The sequence below is a fragment of the Marmota flaviventris genome, chromosome 6 (genome assembly GCF_047511675.1).
Source record: "Marmota flaviventris isolate mMarFla1 chromosome 6, mMarFla1.hap1, whole genome shotgun sequence".
Taxonomy (NCBI): domain Eukaryota; kingdom Metazoa; phylum Chordata; class Mammalia; order Rodentia; family Sciuridae; genus Marmota; species Marmota flaviventris.
The window spans coordinates 14,769,401-14,776,294 of NC_092503.1; positions in this window are offsets into that span (position 1 = coordinate 14,769,401).

Consider the following 6,894-nt stretch of genomic DNA (forward strand, 5'->3'; position numbering starts at 1 on the left):
TAATTTGAGTCAACTGCTCACTAGTATGTGTTCTTCCCAGAGACACTTTTCTCGTTTCACACATACTTTGAGAAAATCAAAAAACTACCCAGCAGAAAGAACTTACATACCTAACGAACAAGTCAAGGGCTCAGGACGCAGCTCAGTATTAGGGTGCTTTTGCCATCACTAGCAACACAAACACCAAAAAAAAAAAGGGGGGGGGTGGGGTGTTGAAGTCACCTGTCTCAGCTACTCAAGAGGCTAAGGCAGGAAAATCACTTGAGCTTCAGCCCATGAGCAAGACCAACCCGAAGAACCCATTAAGACCCCATCTTTAAATAATCTTAATACATACTCTTCCTTGGGCCCTAGTCTCCACCAAGATGAATTTGCTTTTTCAAACATACACGTTCACACAATATTACTTTGTTCTAAAATGCGAGACTGTCATTTTGTACCAGGAGATTGAACCCAAGGGTGTTTAACCAGAGCCACATCCCCAGCCATTTATTTAAAAATATTCTGAGACAAGGCCTCACTAAGTTGCTGAGGCTGGCTTTGAAACTGTGATCCTCCTGCCTCAGCCTCCCAAGCCAGTGGGTGCACCACAGCACCCAAAGAAACTGTCATTTTAGACCTCAAATGATGCATAGTATTCCACCAAGAAAATACACTCACCTTATACCCTTACTGATAGGCGTTTTGTTTTATCTGCTGTAACAGTATTAAGTGAATGAACATCTGGCATCATTTTCAGCATAATACATAGTGTTTCTATCTTCCACCTGAGTTATGTGTAACTCCAAAGGTAACCAAACTTCCTGAGAAGGATGTAGACATGGATAGATGACAAATTATTTTTAAAATCAAATTCCATGTAGTTCATAAGGTGAGCATGCTGTAGAATGCACCTATAATCAGTGTATCAATCCAGTTCTCCTTTCCCATCTTCCCTTCTTACACTTCACAGAAGAGGCATCTCTTACCTATCCTGTATAGTTTGGTCCACTGTATTTAACGCCCTTTAAAAACTTTAAAAAAACCTTGGGAAGCCATAACAAGAAGACAATTTGAACTCTCTTTGAATCAGGGCCATTAACCTCCCCCCCAACCCCTGCCCCAAATCTATTTTAAGATTTAAGCAGCATACCTCCAAAAAATTTTTACTCAAAGTATAAACATGTAGAACTTGCTGTTTAGGTAAAAGCAACAATTTAAACTCAATCCAGAAAAAACATGAATATTTAGTGCCTTTGGTGACAGCAAATTAAAATTTAACAATTTATATACAAATGTTGCACAGAATGAAAGAATCATCAAGTCCATATAAACATTTATTATATTAGGATAAAGTTTTGCAAGGGGAATGTAACAAATTGTCAAGTAAAAGGAACAAAATTAAATTTTAATAATTTACTTGTAGTTAAATAAACATCAATTCATGGTATTACATTCCACTAGACACAAAGACTGAAAAATCAGGTATAACAGAATTATTTTAGATACCAATATATATGATAAACTGAAAATTATGGATTCAAACAATTCAACTTTTATGATTAAAATCTTCCAACTTAAATTATGAAAAATCTTTAAAAATTACTTTAGTTAGAAATACAAATAACAAGAAATTATTTTCAGGACTATAATCTCAAGAACAAAATGACCAAGACAATTAGCCAGATACTGAGAATTTAAAGTAAATACATTTACCAATGGCTCCCAAATGCCCTACTCCCCCACTGCCACAAAGTAGTATAAGAATTCCTATCACCCATGAGCATTCAGTGGTTAAGATCAACCTGGATTTAAATTCCTGCTTTATCACCACTTACTCTTTGTCCAAGTCACTCAAGTTCTCTGGGCCTCAGTTTCTTCATCTTTTTGGCTTGATAATATACTCCTTCATAATGCTGCTGTGAGGACTAATGTAATGTATGTGGAAGTATGGGAGTGTTAACTATTCCTACAATCCCATTTTATTAGGCAAAAATTCATTTATGATTATGAGATTAAATGGATGCTGAAGCAAATTTCTAGAATCCCCCTTTGAATCTTTTAAGTAACATTAAGACTAAAACTTAATGGGGCTGGGGTTAAAGCTGAGCGGTAGAACACTTGCCTCGCACATGTGAGGCACTGGGTTCAATCCTCAGCATCAACAATGTGTTCACCTTAAACAAAATCTTAAAAAAAAAGACAAACTTAAAGGATAGAAGTTACTGAATCCTGCATCATAATGGAGTTCATTTAAATATAAAATGAACTTACCACTGCTTAAAATGGATTGGCTCTCCAGCCCAGGCCTAAAAAGGCTTTTAGAATTCCACATACTCTGTATGTACCAGGAGCTGCTGACAGATATTCTGGATGCCTTCTTGAATAATTCCACAGCAGGCAAGAATGAGACTACTTTCAATACATTTCTAGTTTTGTCATTTCTTAACTAATAAATTATCTTCACTATTTACCTTTAAAGCAGTTTTTTCCAAAGCACAGTCCTCAAACCAGGTACCTCAGCAAACACCCAGACTATCCATTAGTATTACTGATTCCTGAGCTCCAAACCACAGTTACTGTACCAGAACCTCTGAGGCTTCAGATAGCAAATTTTTCAAAAGCCATATTTCTATCCCCTCTGCACAATTTTGAAACAAAACGAGTCTAAATGCTTCCTTGAAAACAAAAATGTTTTGCCAGAAGTGGTGGTACATGCCTATAATCTCAGCAATTAAGTGAGGCCCTAAGCAACTTAGCGAGATCCTATCCCTAAATAAAGGGCTGGGGATGTCTCAGTGGTACGTGTTCCCAGGTTCAATCCCTAGTACAAAAAAAAAAAAAAAAAAAATCAGTAATAATCTGGAAATCATGCTGCATTATAAAACCTACTCATTCATTCCTTCATCCAATTCAACAAATATTTATTAGAAGTTTCAGTGTACCTACTCTTAGCTCCAAGATATAGTGGTGAAGATATGAGAGAGGACCCTTGCTTTCCACAAAGTTTGCTGTCTTAATAAGGCAGCGGGAAGCCAGTAAGCAACTATGTAGTCTACTTACTGGGACAGGTACTCAGCAAATCTATAGAAAAGGCAGCATGAAAAGTCAAGAAAAGGGAACAGATTAAGTTATGGAACTTAAAATTTACTTGAAGTTTAGACATCATATGGATTTTAAAACTCAAAACAGGAAAGATTCTCATTAAGTATAAACTCAACTTTTAACTTTTAACACACAAGACTCGGGCACTGGAGTTGTAGCTCAGTGGTAAAGCACTTGATAGTCACTGGGTTCAATCCTTGGCATCATAAAAAAAATTAATAGTCATTTAAAAAAAATCCAAGTATGGATAACTTCAGGGTTTAAAAAAAAACTTGGGAATTTACTTATCACCATAACAACTTTTTAAACTGCTAATATAAAAAAATGAATTAAACTGCTTCTTGAACTTATCAAAGACTTACACAGTGCAGCAAACTAACAAAATGATGTAATGAATCAAACCTAAAACCCCTCCTAGCCACAAAACATTAAATTCAAGATGTGGATCTTAATCCAGAAGGCCACTTGTGGCTTGGATTCTGACTACCTGGGAGATTTTGCACCCTGGTGACAATGAAGGCTTTGAAATATTAGTCCTATGGCTCACTAATAAAACTTGATGAGCTGGATAGAACCCTCTGGTTTTCTGGGTGTCTCTTTTCAGAGAGATTGACCAACCCATCCTGGGACTGCCTGGGACTACGGATCTTCCTGGATAGCCATGCTGGGTTAAACATGACTGGTCCTCTTATCCTCAAACATCATTTTACTCTAACCTTATTTCAAAAGCCACCCTTTTCACCTCAGGACTTTGCTGCAACTCTACAGATCTTTAATATGGATCAACTACTAAAAACAAGAGCCTCCCCTACCAATCATTTTCATAAAAAAAAAAAACAAAAACAAAAACACTGGTATCAATACAGACATACAGTTGTATGTAATCAAGGGAAGTACAGATACTCCTCTATTTATGATAGGATTAGCCCCTCCCCCAATAACCCCATTCTAAATTTAAAATGTCAAGTCCAAAATGCATTCAAGATGCCTAACTTACCAAACATCCTAACTTAAGAATGTAGCACACTCTATAGTATCAGTTGAATGTTCACACTTGTGAATGGCTGACTAAAGCTGTAGCTCAGAGGATCATACCACATACCCTTACACAGGAAAAGGTCACTATTCAAAATCTGAGTTCAGTTTCTACTAAATGTGTATTACTTTTACATCATCATAAAGTGGAAAAATCTTAAAACCACTGTAAGTTGACAACCATCTATAGTAAATTATCCCTATAAATCTCATCATATATTTCACTTTTTCTTTTTACACTACTACTGAGGACTGAATCCAGGGGCATTCTGCCACTGATCTACATTCCCAGCCTTTTCTAAATTTTGAGACAGGTTGCCACTAAATTGACCAGGCTAACCCAGAATTTTGAGCCTCCCAAGTAGCTGGGATTATAGGCACATACTACCACGACTGGCCATAGATTTCACTTTTATATTTCACTTTTATCCCAAGTGGAATAAAAGTCAAAGAACTATAAGCAAGAATTCAGATTCACATTTTTTGTTTAAGACATCATATTTCAAGGCCTGGGGGTTTAGCTCAATGGTAGAGTGCTTGCTTACTATGTGCTATACTGAGGCCCTGGATTCCATTCACAGAACCTGAAAAGAAAGGAAGAAAAAAAGAGAAAAGAGGGGAGGAAGGAAAGGAATAAGTTTCAAAATTAAAGTAAGTGTCTTAAAAATCAGTTGTAGTGCCCAGGGGTATAACTGAGCACTTCTGCCAGCTGCCCAGGGTTTGATCCCCAAAGCAAAAAGGGAAAGAGCAGCTGTAAACTACTGATACTTGTAACAACCTGGATGAATCTCTCACTTCACATGGCTGAATAAGAGGCCAGTCTGAAAAGGATACAAATTGTATAATTTCATTTATATAACATGCTAGAAAACTCAAAACCTATAGTAAAGAGAGAACAAATTAGTTGGTGCCAAGGGTTGGGGATAGAGGATTTGGTCAAGTCTTAGAAAAAATAACCCTAGTGGGCCACACACCTGTAATACCAACTACTCAGGAGGTTCATGCAGCAAAATTGCAAGTTCAAGGCCAGCCTGGACAACTTTTGAGAGACCCTATCTCAAAAATAAAAAGGGCTAAAGATGCTTCTATGGTAGTACTACCCCTAGGTTCAATCCCAGAGCCACCAAAAAAAAAAAAAAAAACCCCTACCTCAGGGAGTTTTTTGAAGTAAAAGACCTGTCCATCCTGGTAGAAATAGCAAAAATGTATATACCATCTTGAAATTCACAGAACTTTGTGGGGATAAGGCCAATTTTATTGTAAAAATTTATTTAAAATCAGTGTTATTATAAAAATATATTAATGATCCCATTATTTACCAAGTAAACCCTCTTGTATATACCATTTTATATTCACAAAACTTTTTTTTTTTTTTTGGCTGGTTTAATGGTTATTGAACCAGGGTCTTTATCACCGAGCCACATGTTCCCAGTCCTCTCTTATCTGAAGACCCTAATAAAACTCTGAAGATAAATAGTAGCCCTATTTGAGTTTTAAAAAAAAGAAAAGAAAGAAAAAAATTTAAGTTCAGAGGTTAACAGTTTACAAGAATGGAGCATGATTCTGCCCAAAGCCTACTTAACCACTACAGTACACTACACTGTCTCCCCTCTATTCATAATTACCAACTAGTATGTCTCTCCCAGTTGACAGTGTAAGGAAACAATGTTCCTTTGTTCTATTCCTAACTCGGTGCACTACAGGTAATATAGACAAGTAAAACTTAACTGTAGTGCAACATTAATAGAATTTTCTCCAACAACAGAAATCTTCTGTAGTATCTGTGCAATTCAATATAATAGCCTCCAGCCTCATCTTGGCCACTGAGCACATGTGGCTAAAAATTAATTTGTTTATATAACATGTGTGGCTTTCATCTACTGAATTGAACCACACAGTTCTAGAAAATAAGAATGAACATGCCAAAAAAACAAGCAATTCATTAATTATGATGGTAATTTGCCACCCACCAACAAGAAGAAAATAATTCTAGGTAAATGTGTCATTAAAGAATAAAGGAAAGAAATGTATAACCCCCACCAACATGTCACCAAACTAAGCCCATCTCTTGAATATCTGTTCACTCTTCGTGATTCATGTACATACAACTTCAACTACACTACCACAGTACTTTGCACATCTGTAGAATAGAACCAACTATATTATATGATTTGTGTTTTTCTCCCCCACTGGACTGTGAGCATATTAAGAGCAGAGTTAGTTCTTATCCACATATATATATCACTAGCACCTACCAACTACACCCAAAGGCTTTCTACAACAATAGACATCTTTTCATTCAGTTACAATGGGAAAAATAAATCCTCTTTGGTCCTTTAGTACACAAGAGCATGCTCAAAAAGCTTACGGTTAGGGTGAAGGGTACAAGATGGAGGTATATGAAGAGGACTAACCAGTAAGTCTATACAAACAGAGCTTTGAAACATGAACTATCAGGCATCATAATGGTGAGGGAAAATGGAAAGTGTTTTAAGAAAAAAGCTGTCATTATCCCATTCTCTAAGATCACTTACTGTATTCCCCCATTACTCGGAAAAGCCTAATGGAGTAGGTGGTTAAAAAAAAGACAGGCCTTAGAAATTTATCCTGGCTTCACTACACTATCAATGTCAGGGTCTCAAGAGGAGTTCTTCTACCACTAAACTAAATCTTAGAAAAAAATCCTTATGGTCCAAAGTTTCCATGAAAATTTCACAGCATAAAAAAGTGGTATAGTTTTCTATTTAAATACTTATTTAAATCCTGATTATCTAT